General features: G+C 37.7%; 1 protein-coding gene and 1 pseudogene across 8 annotated transcripts in view; both read right to left on the bottom strand.

Annotated features, from left to right (window-relative positions):
• PALS1 (protein associated with LIN7 1, MAGUK p55 family member) overlaps window positions 1-19395 on the bottom strand; it is an 82642-nt gene extending 63247 nt beyond the window's left edge. For 3 of the 8 annotated variants that reach the window (XM_070469521.1, XM_070469526.1, XM_070469527.1), the window contains exon 1: window positions 19222-19394. The gene's annotated coding sequence lies outside the window, so the exon portion shown is untranslated. Of the gene's footprint in view, window positions 1-4494; window positions 5253-10614; window positions 18149-18202; window positions 18240-18786; window positions 19091-19221 lie in introns of those variants that run through there. The other 5 variants (XM_070469522.1, XM_070469523.1, XM_070469528.1 and 2 more) reach the window with 5 other exon arrangements.
• Window positions 82-3191, bottom strand: LOC110148996 (AP-3 complex subunit sigma-1 pseudogene; annotated as a pseudogene).
• Window positions 19396-19670: the final 275 nt, after the last annotated feature.

The raw sequence follows: 19670 nt of genomic DNA, 5'->3' as shown, positions 1-19670 counted from the left end.
ATCCTTGCCTGGAGAATTTCACAGACAGAGGAGCATGGTGGCTACAGTCCACGGGGTTACAAAGAGTTGGACACAACTGAGTGACTAACAGTTTCACTTTTATTTTTTTTTTCCATTTATTTTTATTAGTTGGAGGCTAATTACTTTACAACATTGCAGTGGTTTTTGTCATACATTGAAATGAATTAGCCATGGATTTACATGTATTCCCCATCCCGGTCCCCCCTCCCACCTCCCTCTCCACCCCATCCCTCTGGGTCTTCCCAGTGCACCAGGCCTGAGCACTTGTCTCATGCATCCAACCTGGGCTGGTGATCTAACAGTTTCACTTTAAAAGTCCCTGAATTAAACCAAGCAATTACTAACCCAAAACTGAGGCATTCACTCATTCAACAATTTTCATTAAGCTTCTCAGACTTCCAAGATAAAACTCTTTTTCAAGTACTGTTAGTTTCTAAATAAATATGGAGGCTGAAAGATACTTAATGTCATCTAATCTACTGTTTTTCAAAATGTTCAGGGAAAGATTTATTTCAAGGGTTATCTTGGCAGTGGATGGAAAGAGCTCATTAAATGTAATAAAAACTACTGCCAAATAAATTGCCTTGTATTGCATACTGGAACCTGAATGGCAGTGCGAATACAGTTTTAATAATATATTCCAGTATATACTACATTCTGCCACCTCCACCACCATCACATGATTACAATCTGACCAGAGAGACTCAACATGCATACAAAATGATAAATACTTACATTAAAAGTGGCCCAAACAAGACTAAAAAAATGTATAGATGGGGACTTTCCTGGCGGTCCACAGTGGTTAGGACCATGCTTTCAAAGCCAGCAGCGTGGGTTAGGGATCCCTCGTCAGAAAACTAAGATCCCACACGTTGTGCACTGTGATCAAAAACAAAAACTAGAACTGTTTTTAAAAAAATGTATAGACAAAACATTTAATGGTCAAATAGTATTTACTAAGTCTGTGTCCTGAACACTGTGCTACCATACTTTATACAGCTAATCCTCAAACAAGTATACAAGTGTAAGTATTAGCATTATACCCAACGACAAAAGAGAAAACAGGTTTAAAGAAGCAAAGTATTTTGCCCAAGGAGCACCTCAAAATAAATATTCAATGGGACCTCCTTGGTCGTCCAGTGGTTAAAAATCCACCTACCAATGCAGGGGACACAGGTTCGATCCTTGGTCCAAAAAGACCCCACATGTTGCGGAGCCACAGCTACTGTGTGCCACAACTACTGAGCCTACCTGCCCAAGTGCCCATGTCAGCAACAAGCCTGTGCACCAAAGCAAAAAAGCAGCCCCTGCTCTGTAGAGAAAGACTGTGCAACAAGAAGACCCAGTGCAACATTCAACAGTTATAACATGCACTCTTGAACACATGGTTTCAAGTTCTTTGTATCATATATTCCGTACAACATCCTCAGATGGTATTTTACAGAGGACAAAAGTAGAATGATTACTTATATGAATCTGAGTAGCAGTGATGGTGATAGTAGGTATTAGGTTGGTGCAAAAAAGTAATTTTGGTTTCATACCATGAATTTTAAATCATAACTAGGCTTAAACACATCTTTATTCACCAAAATAGGACCCATTAAAGTCAACACATTTTTGCCAACAAGAAATAAGTTTGCTTATTCCTGTAGTGTAAAAATCCATGCTTCAGGATTCAATGAACTCTTGGAAAGCATTTTTTGTCTCCTGCTGGTTGTGGAAGAGTTTTCCCTGGAAAAAGTCGTTGAGATGCTTGAAGAAGTGGGAGTCAGTAGGCGAGAGGTCAGGTGATATGGCAGAAGAGGCAGAACGTCATAGCCCATTAATATCTTGCAATATTAAGAACTGGTGGAGGAATAAGAAATTTTTTTTTTTTTTTTAACAGTGATAAAATATACTTTTATTTACTTTGTTGAGTCAGAGGGTCGTAAAAAAAATTATTGCTAAAGTAGATATCAGACAAACAGAACGGTTCTTTATAAGTCCGGTTACCTTGGAGTTTATTTAAACTAAGAGAAACAGGTCATAAAGGTTTTCATGCAATACACACTTCGTTCTTTAAATAACAATTGTGACAAATAACAGAAATTATTAAGGAATGCTGCACTTGTGATCCATACAAAACACCAACATTTTGGGTTGTACACAATTTAAAGAAATGTCCTGAACACTTTTTGAAATACTGTAATAGCCAATACATACAGGCATGCCTTAGGTGGCCACAGGAATGCAGTTTAGAAAATAAAGAAAAAAAATCACACTGGAACTACTTAATTTCTTCAAAACCACTGAGCAAGAAAAGCAACATTGAACTTCCATACTGATTTTATATAATGTCTATACAGTACCTTGACTTAAATCCAAGAGTAAAAGTTAAGACTCTCCTCCTTTATTTTTGGTAAACAACTGCATGGTAAACTTAGATGACTTTTTCCCCTGGATTTTACCTGGGAGTGGCCTTTTTAATTTTTTATTTAAAAGAGGGCAGGTTTGGCACTTTTATACTGATGTCACCAATGTTAGTATTTCTTGGGATCTCAGGAAGATTCATATTCTTTACAGCTGATACAGCACGGGCTGGAGCTCCTGCTAAGCCAGCCTCAGATTTCTCCAGTTTATTCTGTGCATCAATTTGTGTAACAATCTCATTCATGTTGGTCTCCAATACCATTCCCCCCATCACCATTTCTGCAAGAATATTGTGAACCTTGTCTACATGGAAAATTAGATCCAGTTCACAGACGTTTTCAAAACACTTGTCTAATGTTTCCACAAATACTTGAATTAGATCTAAAATGCCAAGTTCACTTTCTGAAGAATCCACACAGAAGACAAAATATAACGTTGCATAATGTCTATAAATCAGTTTGTTGTCAGATCCTCCGATTAATAATCCTCCTTCTAGGAAATTACAAACATTTTCATCTCTCTTAGATACCAAATGGAATGTCTCCCTGATGATTTGCTGTTGTGTATCTTCACTGTAGGGCTGGTAGAACTTGGAGAGCCGCGGCTTCCCGTGGTTGTTAAAGATGAGGATCGCCTTGATCATGGCTGAGCCGGGCGGACCGGGTGGGAGCTGGGGGCCAGGGCGGGGGCGGACGCGCGAGCCTCGCCTCGGGATCTCGCCGGCTGTCCTTCCCCACCCGCCCCCCAAGAAATTTTTTTTTTAAACCAGATGATACTAAGCTCCCTATATATCATGTGAAAAGTACTGTAGTTTTTATTTCTCCCCCAGTGGGAAAATTCTCCATTTGCTTATATCAAACACAAAGTTGAAGGTCTTAGGAGATATTTAAGACCACAGACTCATAGTAAGAACTGGTTAAAAGCCAAACAGTATCAAAGATATCAAATGGTTGGTTACTTGAACTGCCCCATTATCACCTTCAACTACTGGGTAATGAAAGATTAAATGCATCCAAAAGGTTAGTAAATTTCTGAAAAAAGGAATTAGAACAAAAGACAACTTACAACATTTTCAAACTGACTAGAAATGGATTTTTAAACTTGTGGGATAAAATTACTTGCAATGTGGCTTTTCAGTAATATTGCTACCAATCAAGAATATATAAGGCCTAGTTGGGAGAACAAGAACAGTCTCTGATAAGGAACAGAGCCAGTGTAAGAGATAGAAGATAAAGCCAGAATAGACTCTAAATGCAAACTAAATTGCTGGAATTTTCTCCGGCAAGCAATGGGAAACTATGGGTTTTGGTATTTAAAAAGAGTTGGAAACAAAGAAGTTTTTAGAAAGTTAAATCTTCTTTACACTGTAACCAGCTGATTAAGAGGAATGTAAGTAAAGCAGTCAATAGAGACAATGTTTTAATACTTTATGCATGGGAGGATAAAGGAAACAGCAGAAGGAAAGGGATAATTTCAAACAATGCTTATAATAAAGGATGATCTGACTGGCTTTGGAGACCAGGGACCAAATACAGTTCTGTAATATTGAGCATGATAGTTGAAGCTGGCAGAAATTACAGGACCTCAAAATAGGAAAACTCAGAGAATAAGGTTTTTTTCCCATGGAAAAAAAGGAGAGGAGAGAACTGGAAAGACAATAAATTGCTTTTTAGAAGTACTGCATTTAGAACAGGAATTCTGTCTTGCTGTTAACTGCTAGACAGGGATTCAAAGGCCAGAAATGAAAATCTGTAAGTGATTTACATATTCACATTTTCCACATTTGTAAAGCTTTTCAGTTTTTACAGTAATTCAAGCACATTATTTCATTTGATCTCCACAGGTACCCTGAAATTTGAGCAAGTCAGATATCCCCATTTCCCAGAAGATATGCAAGCACTGTAAGCTAAGTTTCAGAGCTAGAAGTTAGCAGAACAGGAACTAAAAGCTAGATAAGTGAACCTTCATGTGGCTAAGTTAGCTGTCTCTGTAAAACAATACCATACTGACTACAGGCTTCCTTTAAAAAAAAAAAAAAAAAACCCATTTACATCATTCTTTTACCTTTAAAACATGATTATGGGAAATTCATCTTTTCTCACTTGACTGCTTCATTTAACTTCACTGCTGTATGTCATCCGCTACCATCACTTCATGGTAAATGGAGGGGGAAACAACAGAAACAGTGATAGACTTTATTTTCTTGGGCTCCAAAATCATTGCAGACAGTGACTTCAGCCATGAAATTAAAAGACACTTGCTCCTTGGAAGAAAACTATGACACACCTAGACAGTGTATTAAAAAGCAAACACATCACCTTGCCGACAGAGGTCCACATAGTTAAAGGTATGGTTTTTCCAGTAGTCACGTATGGATGTGAGAGCTGGACCATAAAGAAGGCTGAGCACCAGAAAACTGATGCTTTTGAACTGTGGTGTTGGAGAAGACTCTTGAGAGTCCCTTGGACTGCAAGGAGATCAAACCAGCCGATTCTAAAGGAAATCAACCCTGAGTATTCATTGGAAAGAATGAGGCTGAATCCGAAGCTTCAATACTTTGGCCACCTGATGCCAAGAGTCGACTCATTAGAAAACACCCTGACGCTGGGAAAGATTGAAGGCAGGAGAAGGGGACGACAGAGGATGAGATGATTGGCTGGCATCACCAACTTGATGGACATGAGTTTGAGCAAGCTCCAGCAGATAGTGAAGGACAGGGAAGCCAGGCATGCTGCAGTCTATGGGGGTCACAAAGAGTCGGACTTGACTGAGCAGCTGAACAACAACAAATACCAAAAATTTTAAATAAACCTTCACTAACAATTCCTATCCTATAGAGTATGTTAGGAACAATTTGGGTATGTTACTCTACTTTTTCAACTGTAAAATTTTAAAAATCTAAATATAGATTAAGTATTTCCAATGAAAGCCTATCATTCTAATTGAGATGTGTCATCAGTATAAAACATGCACTAGATTTTAAAGACTCAGCATGGGGAAAAAATGGGTTCCCCTGGTGGTTCAACTGGTAAAGAACCTGACTGCAAGGCAGGAAGAGCCAGGTTCAGTCCCTGGGTTGGGAAGATTCCCTGGAGAAGGGAATGGCAACCCACTCCCGTATTCTTGCCTGGAGAACTCCATGGACAGGGGAGCCTGGTGGACTGGACTGGACACTGGTGCAGAGAGTTGGACACAACATAGTGACTAACACTTTCACACATTTTCATGGGGGGAAAAACGAATACAAAACATTTCATCATTTTCTGCATTGAATACATGCAGAGATGGTAATTTTTTAGACACTGTGTTAAACAGAATATACTATTAAGAGAGTCCCCTGGTGGTCTAGTGGTTAGAATTCCAGGTGTTAACTGCTGTGGCCCATCACTGGTGGAGGAACTGAGATCACGCAAGCTGCACAAGTGTGGCAAAAAAAGAAAAAGAAAGAAAAAAAAGAATGTCATGTTTATTTCAGATTTTTTTTAATGTAGCTACTGACATGGAATAAAAAAAGCAAGTGAATTAATTAATGGTATTTATATATCACCCAGGGGCTTCTTCCCTGGTGGCTCAAATGGTAAAGAACCTGACTGCACTGCAGGAGACCCAGGTTCAATCCCTGGGCTGGGAAGATCCTCTGGAGAAGGAAATGCCAATCAACTCAGTATTCTTGCCTAGAAAATCCCATAGACAGAGGAGCCTAGTGGACTACAGTCCATGAGGTTGCAAAGAGTCAGACACGACTGAGCGACAAGCATACACATACATATCATCACATTTTTATGAATGCACATAAAAACGTTTATAAAGTTATTCACAAAAAGTCCAGAAAAATACACGGAATATTGTTTTCATTTAGTATCTCTGAAAAATGATAACTTATTTATCAGGTTTTACTTCCTGTACAATTTGGACACCTTACAAACACTGACAAAAAATGTGTTACTTTTATAATTTGAGGGGGTGAAAACTACATAGATAACACTTTTTTGAAAGAAAAAATAGTGACTTTTAAAATTACAACTACCTTCTTAAAGTACAAAACATTAGCAGAAGCACCAAAGCCCTTTCAAGAGTTCTAGAACACTTAGGCAAATAGAAGGAATCAAAACATTATCCCTAAGATCCTAAACAAGTTTATAAACAATGCAACAGTAAGAATTTATAAATAAATCACTTAAGCAATCATTAAAACTCTTCAGAAGTCAGGACTTCTTCTACCACACAAAAATGAACACATTACATCTGTAATTTAAAAATGACAGGAGACCAGTTTACCAAAGGAGTAACAGCATTAGTTCAAAGAAAAATTCCAAAACAGACTACTAACACTTTATAATATAGTAAGTCAAGTTCATCTTTCATCATATTAATAATACAGAATCACAAACTCAAAGAATCCTAATTACCAAACTCACAGGGTTAATGTTTTTTTTTTCTAGGTGCTTATTTGTATGCCTATCTTATAAAGATTTTCTCCTTCCCCTTTAATCTTAGGCTGTCAATCATTTTAGTCAGTTTCTTTCCCTGAAACCCATGTATCACAAGTTGCAGGTCTCTAAATGTGCACTGTTACGATATACCAACTTTTGACCTCAAGTGATTTATAGTTTACTAGAGGGGAAAAAAAAAGACTCCAAAGGTCAGCAAATTAGTAGATGATTATCTCTACCTAGATGGTTTATTGGTATGCAATTCAACAATTGTCAATTAAAAAAAAAATCTGCACTGTCATTGAACGAATACCAAATAATCATTTCAGAATTATCAGAACAAGAAAACTGACTAAAGTTAAAAATCCATAGAGAACACTTTTAGGACCACAAGTAAAGTTATGTTATCAAAACAGAAAAGGCAAATTTGAAAAGGAAGAAGACTGATGAGGATACAAAGGTCACCAAGTTTAGAATCCACTGAACTTTTAGCACTATAGAATTGGTGACTGAGGATATGAGTAATGTTTTGATTTTGACCAGTCTAAGGCAGTAAAACATAAAGAGGATATTATAAGAAATAAGAATCAAAGGTCAATCTGAAAGATTACTGTACAGAAATCCTATAGTTATAAAAGGTTACTAAACTATACATCCATTCAACAATGTTAAGTACTCATTTGGTACAAAAACTTGGGATAGTCACTGGCAAGAAGATGGCTAAGGCAGAGTGCCTAAATTCTGAAGGAACTTGAATTCTAGTATGAAAAACAAGTCTAAGTGTACAGGCAAGCAAACAAACCCTCTACAGAACTTCAATGCTATTTGTAAGTGCTGCACGACAACTGCAGAAAATGCTACAGGAATTACCTGTAGAAGAGCACCCTAAGAAAACTTGTATAAATGGGAAAGATTGTAAGACCCAAGGCACATACACAAAGGCTTCCATTACACAAAAGGAAAAAAGTAAACAAAACATTAATTCAAGCACTCTAACATGAGTAAAATTAAACAAATACTTTCTAGACATAAAATTTTAAATCCCCATAATGAAACTCAACTCTAAAAACTATGCTAACTTTTTAAGCCTATTTTAAAGTGTAGTAAAAATGACCTAGTGAAAAATATCCTTGACTAATGCTTGAAGAGTCAATAAGAGAAACTACTAAAGCTGAGCAGAACTTGATCTCACTACATACGTAAGCTGTTTATAAATAGAGCAACAAATTGTTTTCCTCCGGCTGATTTTCACTATTATTTCAGAGATAAAAAAAGCTTTACCCCTCAACACAAAATCACAATTATCCATCACTGACTCAGTCTATGATAACCAATTCACACCATTCCTACAAAACTGCGTAATCAAATTACTGATAATCACACAAACTATTCAAAATATATCTATGAAAACATAATACAGTTCATTGCTAGTCCATGTAAGTATCATAAAACAGGTTTGTATTCTTTCTCTTATTTATGGATAAGCATTTATGAAGTGCTTAATATATATACCAGGTACTATGCTAATCATTCTTGATACATCATTTCAATTAATCCTCAAAATAAGACTCTGAGGGGATCTGAATATTCCACTTCAAAAGGTGACATTTTGGCAAAACAGTTATTTTGAGATAAGGCAATTAAAAAAGAGCATACAACAGAAAAAAAACTGCCTTCCCCTATCAGACTTAAAAAGCAGAGCATAAATTTCCCTTCTTAAAGGTAACATGAATTTTCATTTGTAAAAGTACCAGAAAGAGGAACTCAATACTTGGAGTTGAATCTTATCAATGCAGATGACACCGACATAAATCTGCATAATAAACCTGACTAAAATAATCTTTATATTCCACTAGTTGCCCCTACATATTTACATTCCCACAATCTGCAGGCCCTAAAAAGCCTCTCTCCTTTGTCTTGTCTCTATGCCACAATTTATCGCTCAGACTCATTGCTACTATGGTCTCCAATTCCCTCCTCTGTAGCCCTCCATATGCATAAGTGATAAACCATTTCTTCTGTTACTCTGTCTTCTGTCAGTTTATCTGCAGAGCCCCAGACAAAGAACCTAGGAGGAAAGAGAAAACGGTGTCTCCTTCCCTACAACCTCTGAATCAGGCACAAGTACAACCCCATTCTGCAGATAACGAATCAGATTTTCACAGGTTAACCTGCCGAATCACAGACAAGTCAAGAAGGTATTTCAGCACCAATCTGATTCCACAGTATGAGTACTTAATCAGTGCAAGGTTTGTAACTATGATGTCTATCAGAAAAGCCCATTTATCCATTCACATCTAATATTTGTAAAGAAAGCTAATTAAGAATGTGTGAAAGTTAGACACCACCACCCCCATCCATCAATAAACACATTTATGGTCAATACTGAATAAATGGAACTGTTCTGAATCTCAAATTCTCTCAGGCTACAGGAGGTGACTAGGTTAGAATTAGAACAGTCTCTGGGATGAAACTTACAAGTAAGGCTAAGGTTTAATAAGTACATGATTAAAAAGTGCAAATTGGTAACATCCATCCACTACGTGCCATATTAAGCATGAGAAACTAAAAGAAGATGACGTAGCCCCTACCCTTAAGGAGCTTACAATTTACAGGTTCAAAGTTCTTCACTTTAATCAAGTACAATTTAAACACTAAATTAAAGATGTCTTTCCTAAAATAAGATTCTAATCTTATCAAAAAGACAGGGTTAAACAAGGTAAGTCTAAAGGCAGGCTAAAATACAAAGTAGAAAAATCCAAGGGCTTTGGAGAAAAATAAACTGAGTTCAAACACCTCCTATCAGTTACAATAGCAATCAGGATAAAATAATCTCTCTGAGCCTCTATTTGGTCACAAAGTTGTTAATGTTTAGAACTATATACAAAGGATTACATACTAAGAGATGGGACAAAGGATACAGTTCTGGGTAGGGTTAGGGGAAAGGAAAAAGTACTGTGATTCAGCCAAATTAAATACTATTCTCACTATAAAATTGAAATATAAAAGGATAAGGCATAAAGTATAAGGGTAAGAAATAAAGTACAAAGAGTAAAATATAAAAAGAACACTGTCCCTTTAAGAGGACTACAAAGAACCACCAAATTTCCATTCATAAACTCTTAGGTATCTACTGATTGATTACCTCTAAGTGAATCATTATTTTGAAAAATGTCTGCAGCTTATTTGCTTATTTGTATAGTCCTCAGATAAACCACCTGGCCAGAGGTTTAACTCTGGGGTTCACGATACAATTTCCTTGAGTGCCCTGACAGCTTTATGCAATAATGAAAATGTTCTGTATCTGCATTGTGCAGTAATAACATAGCCACACTGGCCATATATGGCTAACAAGCACTTGAAATGTGGCATGTATAACTGAAGAACTGAACTCTTAATTTTAGTTAATCCAAATTTAAATAGTCACATGTGGCTAGTGGCCTCTATACTACAGAACAGAGCTCCCGAGAGAAACACGTGTTCACATGAACCTTCATAAACTAAACTTAGAGCAACATTCATGGTAACATTTACTCATAATAACCAAAAGTTAGAAACAACTTACCAACAGTAACACAGTTAAATAAACCTTGATATATAATTTTTCAAAAATTATAAGTCTGCAACACTATAAAAGGAACCCTACAATTTATTTGCATATTATTTAAGCAATTCCGTGATTCAGTTCATTTCAAACAACTAATAAATTCTCTTAATCCAACTTAGTCTCTAAGGGACTATCCATACTTACTTCAAAGCCAGGTCTTTGACGGCAGTGACTTCATCTAATACTTCTTATATCCCACCCAAAGTCTTCACATTACAAATATTCAGTATTTACCTATAATCTTCTGAATAAACTAGTTATAATGATTAGTTGTAGACCAAAGAAAAACCAACTCATTCATAAGTATCATACAGATAATATAATCAATGTAAAGCTGAATTTTAAAAATCTGCTTAAAAACAAACTTTTCTTTCACACTAAGTATAATACAATTGCATTATAAGCTGTAACTGTGATTAAACAATAATATAAAAGTTTTCTTAGTAAAATTTGATAAGACTTTGCAACAGCTTCTGCTTAAGCTGTTAAGGGGAAAATGGAGAACAAGGGACAAGAAAACAATTTCTGGGAGTCCAGAGGCAGATAATAACAGAGCTAACAAACCACACAACAGAGCAATGAAATGAGTACTACAAAGATAATCTGGTACATGAGGTCCAAACCCAGTCCTGCCACTAACTACTGGAGCAAAATTAATCCAACAGCCACATATGTGGCATCTCTGCCTCTGATCTGCCAAAAAGCACTCTTTTTTTTGTTTGTTTTTGGAGGGGCGAGAGGAGTTAAAATTTCAAATCCAGCTCTATCTGGACAGAAATTCAGAAAGAAAGAAAAACTTTCTAAAGCATCCCTTATGTCCCAAACATTACACAAAAATGAGCACCTAAATATAAGTACTTTTAAAGTACAACCAAATCCTAGCAGAGCACCCAGTTCAGTTCACTCACAGGAGTCAGTCAATTAATTTAAATATACACAATCTTACAGGCACTTCTGAAGCACTCAAGATACAGAAAACCTACTTCTTAGGTCATATCAAAATAATGCATTTTAAGTGACATTATCAAACATTTTTTGTGACAGTGTAAAATCTTCAAAACAAGAAATTATATTTTAACACAAACTCTCGATTTTTTCATGTGAAGCTTCTGATACTACTGTGAAGCCAAACAGTTACAATTTACATGTCCAATAAGCATAATTCAAAAGATAATTTAGCTAGAAATATAAATACAACCATAATTTCTAATATTTGGACAACTACACACTGTAAAATAACATAAAATGGCATGGTGGTGGAAGCAAATACTTATTAAGTATCTACTACATGTCAGAATATTTTGCTCAGTACCTTCCATACCCTATTTTATCTTTTTCAATCATCTTGCTAGATGGCAACCTGTTAAAGATAAGGAAAATGAAGGTATGGCTGTGAATTACAGCACTGACTAACCTTCCAACTCAGCTGAACCTAAAGTCTTTCTGCTACATTACTATAATTATTTTCATTTTTCCTGCTGACTTTTGCCCAAAATCAAAATAGGCAAATTAAGCCCACAGGCCAAATAAGGCATACCTTGTTTTTATAAACAACGTTTTACTGGAACACAGATTCATTTGGCCATCTTTGCAGTCTAACAGCAGAGCTGGGTACCTGCAACAGAACTGGTACAATCTGCAAAGCTTAAAATATTTACTACCTGGCCTTTTACAGAAATTTGCCAACCCCTGTCTTAAATTATAAAAAATGCAAAGAACCTCAGAGGCCTCAACACTTCAATGTTTAGCATCTTTGAGACAACTGTTAACTTAAGAAAAGGAACTTCAAAATTACATGAGAGAAATTGCTTGAAACTTTATGTTTAAATCATGATAAGTTCAAATTTATAAAAATGATAAAATTAAATAGTTGGATTATGAAGTTACTGAACCCTTGTTATTTGTTTTGAAGGGAAGATGGTAAGTGGGATCTCCGCTTGAGATCTCAGTACCCCGACCAGGGATGGAACCTGTGCCTCCTCCTGCAGGGGAAGTGCAGAGTCCTAGCCTGCCAGGGAATTCCCCACGAAACCTCATTCTCAACAATTAAACTGTCTTCTGTAGTAGGAACTGATGGAGGAAAAACCTCACAATTCACCAAATTAAAACATATTTAATAAGCATGTATCTTTTTACTATGTACCTACATTTTTTCAAGAAGAACATCTTCAGTATAGCAAAACAGAGCCTGGTATTTTAAGTAGTTTATACTTCACTTCACACTTTTTAATATATTCACTGAATTCATTACACTTGGATCAAACCAAACATTTATGTGATTACTCAAAGGTCTATAGTTGATTTTCTCGTGTTGAAGGAGATTTCTTTCCCCCCCTACTGTGGTATGTGAAATTCCCAGTGCTTTCATTCCAAGCAAAAAATCTCCCAATTAAATAATTTTATCTTCACTCAAAATATACTTCACTATCCAAATACACTTAAACAATTTGCTTAAATTAAGCATGAGGAAATGCTTGATTACAGTGTTATAAACATTTTCTTTCTTCATTTAGTAATTTTAAACAGGAGTCCTATAGTGGTAAAGTACAGTCTATAAACTCCAGTATAGATAGATCAAGAAGTCCTACAACATATGAAATAAACATAACTGTTAATGAATACCTTGATTTTGCTGACTTTATAAACACTTTCACAAAATCTTATATTCAGTTTCCTCTTTATTTTTAAGGAAAATGTCAATATCAAAGGAAAATAACCCAAAATTAGTTTGCAATAACTCTGGAGTTGTTCCCAAAAACACACAAGGCCACGTCAACATTGAAAAATTAATCAGTGTAACTCACCATATTAACAGATTAAAAAAATTCAAATGGTCACCTCAATAGATGCAGAAAGGCATCTGACAAAATTCAACATCCATTCATAATTAAAAACACAAACAAACAACCCTCCTCAAACTCTCAGCCACCTCAGAAGGAAATTTCCTTAATCTGATTTAGAGAATCTACAAAATGACTTACCTCTGGCATTAATTACACTTTGAAGGTGAAAGACTGAATGCTCTAAGACTGTGAACAAGGCAAGGATGTTCCCTTTCAACCCTACTAATCACTGGAAGTCCTAGACACTGCAAAAAGTCAAGGGAAAAAAGACATACAGGAAAGGAAGGTAGGTTTCTCTATTCATAAATGACACGACTGCCTCCTTAGACAAATTCCAAGATATCTACAGGAAAAAGCTCCTAGAAGTTATAAATGAATTTAATAAAAACTCAGAATACAAAGGCAACATATAAAAACTGACTGCATTTCTACATACTAGCAATGGTCAACTGGAAAGACAAGGTGTTAAAAATGACATTTGCAAGAGGACTAAAAAACTGAAATACTTAGGTATAGAACTAATAAAACATTTGCAGGATCTCCATGTTGAAAACTACGAAACACTCATGAAAGAAATAAAAGACCTAAATAGAAACATCATGTTCATAGATTGGAAAACTCTTATTTTGTTAAGATGTCAATTATCAAACTAATCTACAACAATCTCAAAATCCTCAGTTCAATTCAGTCACGCAGTCATGTCCAACTCTTTGTGACCCCACGGATGCAGCATGCCAGGCCTCCCTGTCCATCACCAACTCCCGGAGTTTACTCAGACTCATGTCCATTGAGTCAGTGATGCCATCCAACCATCTCATCCTCTGTCATCCCCTTCTCTCGAATTCAGTCTTTCCCAGCATCAGGGTCTTTTCCAGTGAGTCAGCTCTTTGCATCAGGTGGCCAAAGTATCGGAGTTTCAGCTTCAGCATCAGTCCTTCCGATGAATATTCAGGACTGATTTCCTTTAGGATGGACTGGTTGGATCTTCCCGCAGCCCAAGGGACTCTCAAGTCTTCTCCAACACCACAGTTCAAAAGCACCAATTTTTCGGTGCTCAGCTTTCTTCACAGTCACTCTCACATCCATACATGACCACTGGAAAAACCATAGCCTTGACCAGACGGACCTTTGTTGGCAAAGTAATGTTGGGCTTTTTAATATGCTATCTAGGTTGGTCATAACTTTTCTTCCAAGGAGCAAGCATCTTCTAATTTCATGGCTGCAGTCACCATCTGCAGTGATTTTGGAGCCCCAAAAAAATAAAGTCTGACACTGTTTCCCCATCTATTTGCCATGAAATGATGGGACCGGATGCCATGATCTTAGTTTTCTGAATGTTGAGCTTTAGGCCAACTTTTTCACTCTCCTCTTTCACTTTCATCAAGAGGCTCTTTAGTTCTTCACTTTCTGCCGTAAGGGTGGTGTCATCTGCATATCTGAGGTTACTGACGTTTCTCCCAGCCATCTTGATTTCAGCTTGCGCTTCATCCAGCCCACATCCAGTTTCTAATGATGTACTCTGCATATGTTAAATAAGCAGGGTGACAATATACAGGCTTGACATGCTCCTTTTCCTGTTTGGAACCAGTCTGTTGTTCCATGTCCAGTTCTAACTGTTGCTTCCTGACCTGCAAACTCCTAGCAAAATTTATACATATTTATAGCAATAAGCTGATTCTAAAATGTAGGCAGAAGTACTAAGATAGCTAAAACACTTTTGGAAAAAAAAAAGTTGGAGAACTCACATTACCTGATCTCAAGACTGAATTTTAAAGCTGTATTAATCAAGACACTGTGATACTGTCGGAAAACAAAAAAAGTCAAATACAACAATGGAACACACAGGAGGCTAGAAAGGAACCCACACAAAAGTGGTCAAACGGTTTTTGACCAAGAGACAAAGACAAGTCCATCGAGAAGAGTCTTTTTCACAAACAGACATGGGAACAACTGGACAGACAGATGAAACTCAACTTACACCTCTATACAAAAAGTAACTAAAAAGTATAACACAGATCTGAAGGTAAAATATATAATTTATAGAAGACATAGGAGAAAATCTTTGTGATTCTGGTTTGGCAAAGAGTTCTTATATACAATGCCAAAACTGAGACTCAGAAAATACTGATACTTTGCACTTAACCAAAATTTAAAACTTCTGTACTTCAAAAGACACAGCTGAGAAGGAAGGAAAAAGCAGGCCACAGACTGGAAGAAACTCTCTGCAAACCACATATCTGACAAAGGACTGGAAAAAAATCAGACAATAAGAAAATTAAATTTAAAAATGGAAAAAGATTTGGAACTTGGACACTTCACCAAAGATATGCAGATGGCAAGTAAGCACAGAAGAGATGCTAATCAATATTCACGAGAAAAACTGAAATAAAAACCACAATGAAATACTGCTATATATTTACCTATTACAATGACTAAAATTAAAAAGAGTGATCATACCAAGTGTTGATGAGGACATAAAGTAAATAGAATACTCATACACCACCATTGAGAATATAATTCAGCCTCTTTGGAAAATGTCTCTTACAGTATATAGTTTCCTATACTACTGTGACAAGTTGCCACAAATTTAGTGGCTTAAAACAACGTAAACTTATTATTTTACAGTTCTGTAGGTTAAATAACTGAAACAGGTCTCTCTGGATGAAAATCAAGTTGTTGGCAGAACTCCATCCTTTTCAGGAGGTCTAAAGATTAATCCATTTCCTGGCCTTTTCCAGAGACCATATTTTTTAGCTTATGCCCCAAATTCTCCAACCTCAAAACCAAGAACTGCATCTCTCTGTCCCTGCTCCCACTGTTAAACCTTTCTACCTTCTCTTCCGCTTTTAAGAACCTTTGTCATACACTAGTCACAGCACCTGGATAACCTCAGAATAAACTCTATTTTAAAGTCAGTTGATTAATTCCAGCTACAACTTTAATTCACTTTTGTCATGTAACCTAATTTATTCAGTTTCCAGGAAGCAGAACATCTCTGTGGGCCACTATTCTACCTAACACATATTTTTAAAGTTAAACATACACTTTTCACATGACCCAGACATTTCAGTTGGAAGTGCTTATCCAAGAGAAATGAAGGCTTATGTTCACATAAAAACTTGCTGACCAAGATTTATAGCAGCTTTATTCATAGTCCAAACAAAAAACTCAAATGTCTTTCAACTGGTAGATGGATAAACTGTGATACATCCATACACTGGAACACTACATTCAGCAATATAAAGAATTGTTAATACACTCAACATGAACAAACACTCAAAAGTATCATGCTAAATTAAAGAAACCAGACTCAAAAGGCTAAACACTATATAATTCCATTATCTGATATTCTAGAAAAGCCAAATTACAGGGAAAGACAATAATCAGTATCAGTTGCCAGCAGCTAAAGACTATAAAAGAGCAGCTCAAGGGAATTTCAGGTGCTGGAACTGTTACTGGGAGTCTCAATTTTGGTAGTTGCATAGATCTATGCAACATAGATCTGTCAAAATAACTGTACAACAAAAAGAGTTAATTTCACTTCACCAAAACTAAAAATAAAGTTAAAGCCTTTGTGAAAGAAGGAAAATAATTGTATCATTTATCACCCATCTGACTGGCACAAATAAAAAAATCTGACAACGCCAATCTGGCAATTCTAAATGTGGATAAGGGTAACTCATATACTGTTGGCAGGTCTGTAAACTGTTACAACTTTAGAGTCTTATTTGGCAGCTAGCAAAGTTGAAAATGCACATCAACCTATGGCCCAGCAATTCATCCCAGAGAAAACTTTACAAATGTGTTCAAGGAGATATGCACACAGATGTTCACTAAACATCGTCTGAAACACTGAAAAACTGAGAATAACCCTTCAGTCAAGGAATGAATTAATTGTGGTTAGTGGTTATTTAAAAAAGAAAAGGAAAAAATGCATAAGAGAAAAAAATCAACTCTGCTGGCTCCATGTATGATTTTTGAGAAGGGTTTAACTTATCAGTTTATTTAACAATAGTATATAGTGAAAAGAACACTGTACTGGAAATCTGAAGGCAAGCATTTTATTTTATTTTATTTTTTGAAGGCAAGCATTTTAACATTTAGTTCCAACTCTGCTGCTAACTAATCTATCTATACACCTCACTTTCCTTTTCTTGGAAAATGAAGAGGTTAGACTATACAAAGACTAAGATTATTTCCAACTCAACAAGGATACTGATAGGAAAAATGGGCCAAATTTCTTGTATGTCTGTGATGAGCTTTTTAAACATATAATAATCATTCAGAAAAATCATATAAACTCCTAAACTCACCCTACTAACTTGGTGGTAGTGGTTTAGTCGCTAAGTCAATGTCTGACTCTTGCAATCCCATGGACGGTAGCTTGCCAGGCAGGGTCCCGGGGATTCTCCCAGCAAGAATACTGGAGTGGGTAGCCATTTCCTTCTCCAGAGATCTTCCCGACCCAGGAATCAACCTAGGTCTCCTGCACTCTAGGCAGATTTTTTACCGATTGAGCTATGAGGGAAGTCCTACTACGTTGGGCAACTCTCAAGTAAAATTTGCATATCCTTTTGTAGTTTACCATTCTTAAATACGTTAATATTAATGAGTCAATCTTCTCAAGTTCAAGTCCGTGTGGCCAAATGTCATTCAACTACATGGTAAGATTTACTTTGTTTTAACAAAGATAAAATGATAACGTCTTTCTGTATTTTTTTGCTTGTTTCATCTACAGAGTTCCTACACTATAAGAGCTTCCGCTTGCTACAATAGTATAAAAAGCCTTTTAAAACCTGTAACATGCAAATCTACAGAAATTTAGTAAATAGTCAGTAGTTTACAATCCAAAAGAGCTTATTTAACAATTTCATTATCCCAATACTTACAATTCAAAGACACCAATAACCAGCATGCCACTTGTTCCTATTGAAGAATTTATTAGGATATTAATTTCTGGTATAAACCAAAAGCATAATTAGAACACTATCATTAACATGTAACACTTTAAAAAAACACAAATATTAACACCTTTCACCTTGTCATTAAAATCGAAATTTCAAAATTTTTGTTCCAAGGGCTTACCAAATCTAAATTTTCACGATTCTAAACGAGAACGGAGACAAAACACACACTATGTACTACTTCTAAAAACCTCCCAGGTACGAGATTTTAATTCGAACGTCAACTGCCAAGAAAAACCTTTCGACGGAAACCTAAATTCTGAACATCTTACTGTCTGTCAATCAACTAGACAGAAGGTGAGTTATTATCATTAGGAAGTTACATAATTTGTACCCAAGACTGTTTAAACCCTCTCGTTAAACGCAGCTGACAACAATTTACAGGCTTCCAACTTCAACCTGCAAACTTAAATTATCAGAAACCACGAACGGGATTAGACTTTTCTTTTAAAATGGTTACGAGGAAGTAAGAACTGTTTGTTTCAAGACTGCAGCGAGGAGCCGAATACCAGCAGCTGAGTCAGGCGGAGAAACGACGACTACATTCCGTCTACCAAAGGAAAGTGTTCTTCGCCCCGCCAAGATCCCCGACCCGGCCTGGAGCGAGTCCGGAGAGTTGCGAACCCCGAGGCGCGGGCGCAGAGGACAAGCGCCTCCCTGCACCTCGGGCCGGGCGGGCAAGAGACCTGCTGTGGTGGGTCGTGAGCCAAGGCAGAGGGAGCGGGCACCGCCAGGCAGCGTTCCTCCGGGGGACAAAGGTTAAGCTGACACCCTCCGCTGCCGGCCGGGCTCCCGCTGCCTGGAGCAGCCCGCGAAGCAACCCGGGGTCCCGCCCTGGCCCGCGCGTGGGGGAGGGGGTGAGCACGGTCGCGCCTCCCCCAGCCGCTCGCGAGGACCTGTTGATTAAGACCTCCACACCGAGCCGCCGCCGGTCAGCCTCTTACCTCTGCGCCACGGCGACTGCCGCTCCTCCCGCCCCGGCCTCCTCTAAACACTGCAGAAACGACAGCTTCCCAGCGGCACTTAAAATACCGGATAAAGAATCCAGAAACTCTCGATTCCCTACCTCACAATCTTAAATCCCCGCCCCCGCCCCACCGCCAGTCGCCGCCGTCGCCGCCAGTGACTCCACCTCGAGACCGCGCGAGACCGGCCCCCGCGGCTGCCGCGAGACCGCGCACGCGCTCCCGGGACTCTGGCGCAGTTGGCGCGCCTATCCCAGCCGCTCCTCTGCACGCCTGCCCGCTGTTTGGCAGAGAGGCTGGCGCTATTCGCCCAATCCCGAGCCGGCGCGGAGAGCGGGCCCGCTCATTGGTCCGCTCTGCAGCTCCTGAGGGGCCGGCCGCGCGCGCACTCGCGCGCCTCAAGTGGAAAACGCGAAGTGTTTCGGGCT

Source organism: Odocoileus virginianus, chromosome 6, assembly GCF_023699985.2.
Source record: "Odocoileus virginianus isolate 20LAN1187 ecotype Illinois chromosome 6, Ovbor_1.2, whole genome shotgun sequence".
NCBI lineage: Eukaryota > Metazoa > Chordata > Mammalia > Artiodactyla > Cervidae > Odocoileus > Odocoileus virginianus.
The sequence above is the reverse complement of the archived record's forward strand: the minus strand, read 5'-3'. Positions and strand labels throughout refer to the sequence as shown.